The following is a 12,626-nucleotide window of genomic DNA, read 5'->3' on the forward strand; positions in this document are numbered from 1 at the left end:
TCACCATCATCACCATCATCACCATCATCATCATCATCGTAATCTTCATCATCATCATCATCATCATCATCATCATCATCATCATCATCATCACTGTTATTATCATCATCACTGGTATCATCATCATCCTCATCATCATTAACATCAGTATTGTCCCCATCGTTATTATTACGGTCTTCGCAGTCGTCATTATCGTTTTGTCACCCAGTCATCAATTTCAGCTAAAACAAAAAAAAAAACGCGAGGAAGAAATATACGTGTGTGTGTATGTGTGTGTGTGTGGTTTTGTGAGCGGCGCGTATGTGTAAAGACTAAAGATCTCCCATATGATGACGAGAGCAATTCCAGCATGAAAAACAACAACAACAACAAGAACACCAAGAATGGCATCTAAAACAATACGGCAGATAACTAGAAATATATCACCGAAGAAAAAAAATAAAAGGAAAGAGAAGAAGAGGGTATCGTAAACAGCACGAGACACGTCGATACACAACGGAAAGAAACGGAAAAATAAACGGCGGGAAAAAAGAAAAAAAAAACATTTAAAAAAGCATATGTCGCCACAAAACATGAACAATAAAAAACAAAAAACAAACGATGAATAAAGAAAATAATCGTTATCATCATCATCGTCAACAAGAACAACATCAAAATTCACAGCGAGTTGCAAAAGAAACAAATAAGATAAAAGTTACAAATGCAATCAATGGATTATAGAGCATATAATCCATCAAAAGCAAACAATGATAAACAACCAGAAAAATAACAAGAAACTCACAACAATAAACAGCTACAGCAACTGAAATATCGTATAACAGTATTAACGAAGGTGTCTTCTTAAGAAAATATCTCATTAATCGAATGAAATCTGATGCAATGTGATCACTCGTTAATGTTTCGTCGCCTTCCTGCAGCTAGATAAGTTTAACGTTTTTTTCCGTTAGTCTGGCAATATTCCTCTTGCTGTTCGTAGTTTTATATATTTGTTGCTTTTATCAATATTTGTGTTTCACTGGATGCTGGTGTTTACGTTAATGCCATAAAAAAATCGTCTTTATAAAATAACTTCTTATCCGATAAAGACCTGAGGCGAGCGCTGGTTGATACATAAATATAAGACAAGTTATCGATCAACACACACACACACACACACACATACACAGTGGAATATTGTTGATGACAAACAGAAGAAATGTCGATAGTGTACATCAATGATCATCGTATCGCCAAAAAAGGTTGATTGCTGTTGTTGTTGTTGATGAAGATGATGATGATGATGATGATGATGACGACGACGACGATGAAGACGATGATGATAATGATGACGATGATGATGATGATGATGATGATGATGATGATGATGATGACGATGATGATGATGATGATGATGATGATGATGATGATAGTCATTATGATGATGATGATGATGATGATTATTATTATGACGATGACGATGATGAAGATGATGGGGACATTATTTGAGCGTGTACGATATTACAGATTTGCTTTCTAGCCACCTTTGCGAGTACAATTTTATAAAGGCCATGATACACGGAGATGAAACGCTCTTAGTTTTATTGACTAATCTCGGCTCAGAACGTTGTTTACGTACTCACTTATTACGTGAGTAGAATGACTGAAACGTGGCGCCAAACCTCTCTAATCACATGGCCCCTTCACAAAGACATTGGAGAACACAATAACAGAAACAGGACAAGTATATAAACTTACTATTATAATTCCTACTTAAATATCACGAGGCTCCCACACGCTATTCAATTTGTGCCACAATTACAGTCCTTATATGAACCTAATTTTCTGAATATTAGATAAAACTGGACTTGTTCCCCTTACTAGAGACACAAGCATTCTCAAGTGGTAGATAATTTGTTAAATATAATTACGTAAATATTTATTTTATTTAACTTCATTTAATTTATTTCTCTTTCGGTTTAATTGGATTTCCTTGGGAAATAAAGTACTTCATCCACCTGTATCCAAATAAACTATGAAACTATTCCTTCAACATTTCTTCTGAATGACTTTATCATTATTACGAATATATAAGAGTGTGGGTTCCCCGTAGGTTTTCGTTTCAAATGCCAGAGAGGTTGACTTTCTTTTAATCATTTTGTGGGTTTGAAAATAACTAGCTGAGCACGTGGGTCAATGTAACTGATTTCTGCACTGCTCAAAATTACTGGGATTGTGCGAAAACTAGAAAGAATTATTTCGAACACACACATACAGACACACACACACACACTCACACATTGGCAAATCAAATTTATATGTAAAAAGCAAAAGGAAGTGTAAAGGGTGCTCACAGTGAATGCATTAGTTTGACACCACGTTTAAGATGGAAGAAAGAATGGTTGTGGAGTTGTGAGTATGGCTCTTTGTCAGAAAGACGAAAGCGGAATGGTCAGGAAAAAGTTTTGCCAAAAATACCCAACACAGTAGAAATGTGTAATGAATGATTTTTACTTACTATTTAACCTATTTACTATTTAAGAATTTATTTAAAAAACAATGGCACGAAAATTTTATTCGTAAACGCTTTCGTTGTTCAAATTTTCAAAGAATTCTTCTGGCCTAATCCTACGCAGGCTCACGCATACACTGCCTTTATGAATAACAGGTAAGCCTACTCTGGATATTCGCATTTTACAGAACTAGTATGAGTCACCATTCTAGAGTGGCTGATTTAATAACCCGAAAAATCTAATGATTTAATACTGTACCTAATAGAAATCTTCCTGAATGTAGTTTCCTGTCGGTTCAAAAGTGCCTGCTGTGCCAAATAATTATTTTACAGGGGACATCTGATTATTAAAAGTTCATTTAGTTAGTGTAACTTCATTCGCAGATTATTGACCTATAGACACCGCATTTATTTGTCTATTTCGGCTGCAAACTTATCAGGATTATTGTGAATTTTCCAAAGTTTTAATGAAGAAGGAACTTCATTTAACAACAAATTGTTACTCGGCCGCATTGTTTGCTGTTCAAAGTATCAAAGCGTTAGAAAGTTTATTGGTTGGTAGGAAGGAAATTCAGAGCACCAACGCCTCCCCTAACGCGAACCACGTACCTGTCTTACTCCACCTCCGCATTCCCCTCCTGCACCTCTTCCATCTGTATCTCCACACCCTCTCCATGCCTCCCTTCCTGCTCTCCCTCCACCATTCCGCCTCCCCTCCTCCTGCAGTCCACATCCATTTCTCCTCCATTCCACTTCCTTCCCCCCCTCCTGTTCTTTGTACTACTACTACTACTACTACTACTACTACTACTAAAGCTGCTGCTGCTGCTGCTGTTGCCGCCACTACTACTACTAATACCACTACTGCTGCTGCTGCTGCTACTACTACTACTACCTCTAATATACTACTACTACTACTACTACTACTAACTACTACTACTACTACTACTACTACTGCTCTATTTTCTGTGCCTGCTTTTCTCCTCTCTATGTTCCTCTGATTGTCATCCACCTCCTATTTCTTTTCTATCTTCGTCATCGTCTCTGTCATCATCATCGACATCGTTGTCATTATCATCATGATCATCATTTCTATTATCAACTGTTGATGGTGATATTGTTAGTTATAGTTATCATAATGGAATTCTTGTCTTGAATAAAAGCTGTAAATTTATCTTCTCATCATCATTAACATTAAAATTCTTCTTTTCCTTCTTCTTCCTCCCCTTCTTTTCCTTTCTCTTCTTTTCCTTCTTCTTCCCCTTCTTTTCCTTCTTCTTCCTCTTCTTTTTCTTCTTTCCCTTTCTTCTTCTTTTCCTCTTCTTTTTCTTCTTTTCCTTCTTCTTCCTCTTCTTTTTCTTCTTTTTCTTCTTCTTCTTCTTTCTTCTTTTCTTCTTTTCTTTCTTCTTTTACTTTTCCTCCTCCTCCTCCTCCTTCTTATTCTCCTTTTCCTCTCCTTTTTCTTCTTTTCCTCCTCCTCCTCCTCCTCCTTCTTCTTCTTCTTCTCCCTTTCTTCTTCTTTTTTCTTCTTTTCCTCCTCCTTTTCCCCCTTCTCTTCCTCTTCTTTTCTTCTTTTCTTCTTTTCTTTCTTCTTTTACTTTTCCTCCTCCTCCTCCTCCTCCTTCTTATTCTCCTTTTCCTCTCCTTTTTCTTCTTTTCCTCCTCCTCCTCCTCCTCCTTCTTCTTCTTCTCCTTTTCCTCTTCTTTTTCTTCTTTTCCTTCTTCTTCTTCTTCTTCTTCTTCTTTTCCTTCTTCTTCTTCTTGTTTGTTGTCGTCATCGTCCTCGTCACCACCACCACCACCACCACCACCATCATCATCATCATCAACACCATCATCATCGTCTTAATCATCATCAACTAAATGCTGCTTTCGGCATTGCAGCAAATTTACTGTTGGCAGTTAAAATAATGTCTAATTTAAAATTCCTCCGAAGGAAGTGCATTAAAAGTCAAGTAAAGAATTTATGAACGTATGATGATGAAAACAAAACAAAATAGTAAAAAAAAAAGACAGCACGCAAGCAGCAATCTTTCATTGGTCTTCCAGATAATCGCAGAGCAGGCCATATGTATATTTAGATTAATAGCCGCAATATTTTGGTTATTGATCTATAATTTGCTTTACATACAAATATCATATCATATTCTTTAAATAAACGATAACATCGGAATAAAATAGTTCATGGGAGTGAGATCTCCCGTACTAATTTTAAATCTATTTCATACTTTTTTCTCCGTTTATTTCAATGAAACGTCTCTTTGTATAATTAACGAATCATTAATAATTGGAAGGCAATTTCATCAAATTATTTATCATTAAACTGACTTCAAAATTATCCGCCGTCTTTTACCTAGTTCTAGGCTTGTCACTGGCGAACTTTTCTGATAGACATGGCACCGATACAACAAAAGCAATTATATGCGAAGGCACGCACAAATAGACATTTGTTCTTACAGGTATATGTATGTATGTATGTATGTATGTGCATATATATTCATACCTATTGATATACCGATAAATACATGCGTAGAGACATGCATATATGTATATACATATATAAATATATATATATATATAAATATATATATATATATGTATGTATATATATATATATATATATATATTATATATATATATATATAGAGAGAGAGAGAGAGATAGAGATACATGCAGACACACACACCACACACACACACACACACACACCACACACACACACACCACACACACACACACACACATATATATATATATATTATATATATATATATATATACACATATGTATGCATAAGTAAGCGTACATACACACTACACGATAACGGAAATATGTTCTTTTTATCTATATGGTGGTGGTACATGTTATTTTCCTCAGCTTTACAAACTCAGAAATGCACACACATTAATACGCATAGACACACGCACACACAATCGCACACCATATTGAAGTGAGATTGGTAAGCAAAAAGGCGTGAACGGTAAGATAGAATGAAAGCGAAAGAACGAGTGTTTGGAAACTAAGTTTCACAAAGTAATGGAGAGAATAAAATCGAAGATATTTATGATATATTTTCGGTCCAAAATATAACAATCAATCATTGTTATTATCCATCTATATCAAGTAAACAAACTAACTGGCTATACGTTCACTCTCTCTTACACACACACTAACATATACACAGACATGCATACATGCATAGAAACGCATACACATATATACATAATATATACCTGCATATATAACTAAATAAATATATATACATATATATAGAAACACTTATACATATATATATATATATGAATGTAATCATTTTTCTATCCGGTTTCACAGACATTCAGTATTTTCTCCTCCGGGCTGAGTGATTATCGTCATGAGAGATACGAGAGATATGGAATGAGTTCCAGCTAGGTAAGAGAGTTGCAAACGGAAGCGGTCAAGACACCTTCATCCGTATACAACAGATTATGTGGAGTTAATTGCTAGAAAATATAGCCACATATTTGCTGAATTTTTCCGTGTATTTTCAAGATTTAGTGAAGTCAGTTACCAGTAATGGTGTGTTTTTCTATTATTTACCTTCTTCCTCCGAAATATTTTCTTGGAGATGGTTCTATGGACTAAAGCCAGATATCTATTTAGCATTGGAAGGAATTTCGGAATCCCAAGTTGATCTGAACTGGAGGCATTCCAAAAGTAACATTACTATTTTTGACCGAATATTCCGTTAATCAAAAGCAATTTTCTGTTTAAATTGGGTCCAAATTTAAATATTACTTAACAACCAATATCTATTACAGTGAGAAGTAGATTAATTCGCTATGCAGTTCGAAAGCAATAGATATTTATGGAAGCAGTACATTATTTGAAATATCCGTAGTTGGCACTAACCCGCAAGAGGTAGTAAGCTGCTGGTGATTGCAGTCCAGGAGCTAGTTTCACTTTCTGGTCAACATAATCATATTCATTACGTTAAGCTATCTATATAATATTTGCATACTATGGACATCGAGATTTCCACCACGGTTTGTTATTTGTTTAGTACGTAGTTTTCCCTAGTTCAAAACTGATTTATAATTTTAAGAAAATGCACAATATTGTGTAGGGCACTATTTGGTCTAAGGGAGAGAGATATATGCATTTTATAAGTGGATAAAATATATGATAAAGAATATTAGGTTTCAAATTCAGAATGTAGTGGGCCAAATGTTACACTTCACCTTCACAACATAGCACTGACTGCGTTACATCTTCACCACAGCAACAATTCCAATAAATCTTTACCTTACCAAAGGCTGCCCCACATTATCAGCACAGTTAGGACAAAATAACATTTTCAGCATGGCAACAGCTGCATCACATGCGCAACAAAGCAATAGTTGCAGCATATACATAACATAGTAATGATTGTACTACATCTACACCATAGCAATAACCGGATTACATTTTTAAGATAAAATCTTCGATCATAAGTATAATAGGACCAAACATCAACATAGCATCGACTGCATCCAAGCAGCGAATGAGCAACCTCTGCATAGAATACACCACATAGCAACTACATCACATATTCAAGATAGTAACAACAGTACCACATCTCAACATAGCAAGGGTTGCATCATGTCTCTCCCACAACAATGGTTGCATTCCGTGCACAGTGTTGCACGAACAGCAGTACAGCTTCAAGATAATAATTACTGCATCTCAACTACAGCATAAGAAGGGCTGTATCACAAAATTTGGCATCACTTTTCGGGGTTAGGGACAACTTTTCTACGACACAAACGAACATCATAAACATCATAAACCTAAGGGGTTAGTCGATTACCCCGATCTCGGTGCTACTGATACTTAATTTATCGACCCCCAAAAGGATGAAAGGCAAACTGACCCCGGCGGAATTCAAACGCACAGCGTAAGGACCGAAGAAATGCCGATACGCATTTTGTTTGGCATGCTAACTATGCTGCCAGTTCGCCACCTTTATCCTAACCATAATTGTAATGGTCACTATATTGGCATTAGTATGTTCACAAATACCAGCCAAGTTCAGTTCCTCAAACGTCTTGCATCGTACCCCAACCACTGTTACAAAAACATTTGATGATTTGATATGGCTAAAGTCTTGCCACGAAGCCTACACGATTGAGTTTATCTCTGTCCTTCCTGTCATTAATATTATAAGACCCCTGTCCGATCACATTCACACTCCACATATTATGCAATCCACTTAGATATTCCTTCACAGAAGAGAAATTTTTTGCTTTCGATTCTTGTCCATATGTTTTCCTCCTGTTATAAACATTCCCTTATTTAAGAAAATCAGCCTGTTCGATCTCACTGGTCTCAGTGATCAACTATCTACACTTTCCCCTTCTTTCCATCATCATCTCTTAGCAAATACTTAGATACATACATATATACATACATATATTACATATATGTATACATACATATATTACATATATATATATACGTACATATATATATACATACATACAGGCATATATACATACAAATATAAGTGGCTCTGTACTAATAATCTTGCTTCCAAACTCCTGGTTCCAGACTCAGTCCCACGGCGTCGCAACTTTGGCAAGTGCGTTCTACTATAGCTGCAAGCCGACTACAGCCTAGTGCGTGGATTTGGTAGATGGAAACTGAAAGAATCCTGTCGTATATACGTATATGTATATATCTAAGTGTGTGTCATTGTGTCTGTGTTTTTTCTCGGACAACCATTTGACCGCCGGTGTATGTCCCCATAACTTAGCGCGTCGGCTAAAGAATGTGATACATACACACACATACACATAAATATATATATATATATATATATATATGTATATATATGTGTGTATATGTATATATATTATATGTATATATATGTATATATATATATATATTATATATATATATATATATATATATATATATATATACATATATAAATATATATATAATATATTTGCCATATATTTGTTGGACTGGCTAGTTGACTCGCCTTCAAGCAAGGCGGGTAGGTGGTGTTGATAATCCACAAAAAAAGGTGAAACATTGATGTCCATCACTCCCAAATGAGATTGACGGTGATTTATCGCGCCTGTCCATAGCTCTAAACTGTTTTAGCACCAGCGACATCAGAGTTATACACTACGCTGTATGGAGCTTACTTCTCAACCATGTGGTTCTGGGTTCAGTCTCAGTGCGTAGCATCTTGTACAACTGTATTCTAATATAGTCTCGGCCCCACCAAATCCGTGTGAGTTGATTCGGTAGACGGAAATTGAAAGACATCCGTCGTATATATATATATATATTTATATATATATAATGTGTATATATTTATTTGTGTGTATGTTTGTATCTGTATCTGTTCCTTCACCATCGCTTGATGGTGGTTTGTTTATGTCATCGTAATTAGCGGTTCGACAAAAGAACCCGACAGAATAAGTACCAAGCTTACAAAGAATAAGTCCTACGTTTACTTGTTCAGCTAAAAGATGGTGCTCCATCAAACGAATGATACAAATAAAAGAATTAAAGAACACAGACACATATGTACATATAATTATATGTATATATACATATGTTGTAGGGAAATGGCCTAGTGGTTAGGGCAGCGGACTCGTGGTTGTAGGATCGCGGTTTCGTTTCCCAGACCGGGCGTTGTGAGTGTTTATTAAGCGAAAGCACCTTAATAGCTCCACGATGCTCCGGTAGGGGGTGGTGGTGATCCCTGCTATACTCTTTCACCACTCTTTCACTCTTTCTTCTGTTGGCCTGCTCGCTTAACCAGCGGGGTGGCGTCGTTCGAAGGCTAAAACAATGCGAACGCATTGTGACCAGCGGTGTGTAACAGCATCTGATGGTACGGTCGGTCACGTGATCACGTGATATATACATATATGTATATATATATATATATATATAATTTTTTTAACGCAGATGAGTACCAACTTATACAAGCAGTTTTCTTTACCTCTTCTTATACATTCTGGGAACCACAACTGGGAGTCACAATGCCCATATTGAAGTCATACAATTTGATGTGCCATGCTCATTGCACAGATTTACCACACACTTTCCAATATAAATCCATACATTTGTTTAACTCATCAGTCCCTCCAACCTTCGACGCAGCTATATTTCGTTTCTCTGTCCAAAAGGACACGTAATTTATCGCTTACCTAATACTTCCTATATTCTACACGTCACCAGATAAAACGTATTTGATCCGTAATTTTAGATACATAATAATATCGTCATTGATTTGGGGAACTGCTTTATTTCTGTTTAGATTCGTTAAAATGTTAACTGATAAATCAGTAATCTGAAAGTAAAGTGATAGGAAATATTGTTTATTATCAGCTGTTAATTTTTGTCGGACCATATTTTCACTGGAATTCCAAAAGTGACGACTCTAGATTTTATTCTCTTTTACTGCCAATATCCAGTATATCGTTCCGTTTATAATTTATTAATGTCTAATAATTTTTAAATTCTTCTAAACACATAATAAGCACCTTTTCTCATGGCACTGTGAATTATATACTTTTAAAGATTACATACATGCATCTGTTCGAACATATATACATGCACACGTCAACACACGCATCTACACACAGGTGCACGCACTGGAATTACTGCATTGGTATCTATCATTGCGTTACACAGTGATGGGACCAGGAAATATTTAAGGTGAACTTAAGATTGAGTGGTGTTGAGTAAATTTGCATTCGTCGTTGCTCTTAAAAGTAGAGATAATAACCAAACAACAAGCAATATATATATATATATATATATATATATATTCTTATATATATGCTTATATATTCTTATATATATATGTATATATATATATATATATATAATATATATATATATATATATATATATATATACATATATATATGAATATATATATATATTATATATATTTATATATATATATATGTATATATATATATATATATATATATATATATACATATATATATATATGAATATATATATATTATATATATATATATATATATATGAATAAATATATATATATTGTATATATAGATATATTATATATATATATATATATATATATATATATATTATATATATATATATGAAATTTTTGCGTAATGTGGTAAAAAAGACCAAGGCTGTATAGATATTAGAGCATTTATAGATAGTAGGTCTTACTGCTGTTTCTAGGATATTAATTAATAATAAATAATATCCCTTCATAGGAGACGGTGTGAGAGGAAAAGTTAGTCATAGTTAGTTTCGATATGATACAAATAGAGAGTGAGGTGGAGGAAAGAAAAAAAAAAATATATATATATATATAATATATATATACACACACACCAGATTGATTGACATATATATAAAGAGGAAAAGAGACACAGATGCACACATAGCACATCCGCATAGAGTATCATATTCACACATGGGCATATCTGTAGAGCGAAAATGCGTAGACATATAATTACTATATTTTAACTTTTATATTGTAAGGTGAAATGACGGAACAGATTAAATATACTTTTAGAAATAAATATTCTCTAATGGGCAACTTATTTTTTTGTCCCAGAACATTCTGAATGTACATTAAGTTACTCTGCTATTATATTCTTTGTTTTACATTAAAATAGTACATTTAGTATTATTTTCTAAGACATTATCGTCCAGAATTATTATTATATGTTTCAATTTTAGAAAAGAATATTTTCTATTGATATTCCTTTGAAATTTTTCTTTTTAATTTACATCTGGAAGTACTCTATAATTAGCAGCAACTTATTGTAAAATATATCTGGTTTGACAGTTAGAATTTTATATTGTAGTTTCACTGAATTTTCAACTTCACTCATACAGTTATGTAGGCAAAATGATGTGATCAAGAAGAGGACTTTGCAATCAATTGGCTCCGTGATCGATTCCACTGCAAAGTGCTTTGAACAACTATTTTCAGATCAAGCATCGTGTTGATCGACATACTTAAGTATGCGTTATCCCGTCACATATATGTATGTTCCTGTTATGCCTGCATATGTGTTTTTTTATGTGTTTGAATGTAACCGTGTTTGTGGATGGATGTGAAAACTTGCATAGAATTATGACAAAACTGCAAATTAGAAATGATATATATAAATAAAAGAAATAATAATTTTAACTAAATATTAGGTAGGCAGTGATCGAGTAGAAAATGTTAGTTAAGCATGGTTGCACTCCGATGGCTCCGTAAACAAGTGAAAGTATGTATGTCGAGTAAGAGAAAGAAACCACAGCGTTAGCTTAGTATGGAATGAAGGAATCATTATCGGTGTCGTGGTTGTTGTACTAGATTTGAGAGCAAACCTTCAATTATTGGCGTTTAATTCACGACTAATCTATTTCTCTCTTTTACTCTTTTACTCTTTTACTTGTTTCAGTCATTTGACTGCGGCCATGCTGGAGCACCGCCTTTAGTCGAACAAATCGACCCCGGGACTTATTCTTTGTAAGCCCAGTACTTATTCTATCGGTCTCTTTTGCCGAACGCGAAGTGACGGGGACGTAAACACACCAGCATCGGTTGTCAAGCAATGCTAGGGGGACAAAACACAGACACACAACACACACACACACACACACACACACACACCACACACACACACACACACATATATATATAATATATACACGACAGGCTTCTTTCAGTTTCCGTCTACCAAATCCACTCACAGGCATTGGTCGGCCCGGGGGCCATAGCAGATGACACTGCCCAAGATGCCATGCAGTGGACTGAACCCGGAACGATGTGGTGGTTAGCAAGCTATTACCACACAGCCACTCTTGCGCCTATTTCCTTAATTTTTTTTAATAAATATTAAAATTTGGTGTTTATAGGATATTGTCATCTTATGTATCCTTGCTTTTGAATATAGTATGATAGAATCAGAGAGAAAATTGGCAGTTATTTCGAGCCCTTCAAGCGACCATTCTGAGGTACATTTTTCTGTATTGGTTAAAGAGATTAATTGTGGTAAGGGCTGTTTCGTGAAATATCAATTGACCTAACCACTAATCAAATTCATTCCAGCTGAAACCGCATCATGTTTTGTGGTGTATTTACACTATATAACGTATTCTTTCT

The sequence above is a fragment of the Octopus sinensis genome, linkage group LG9, assembly GCF_006345805.1.
Source record: "Octopus sinensis linkage group LG9, ASM634580v1, whole genome shotgun sequence".
NCBI lineage: Eukaryota > Metazoa > Mollusca > Cephalopoda > Octopoda > Octopodidae > Octopus > Octopus sinensis.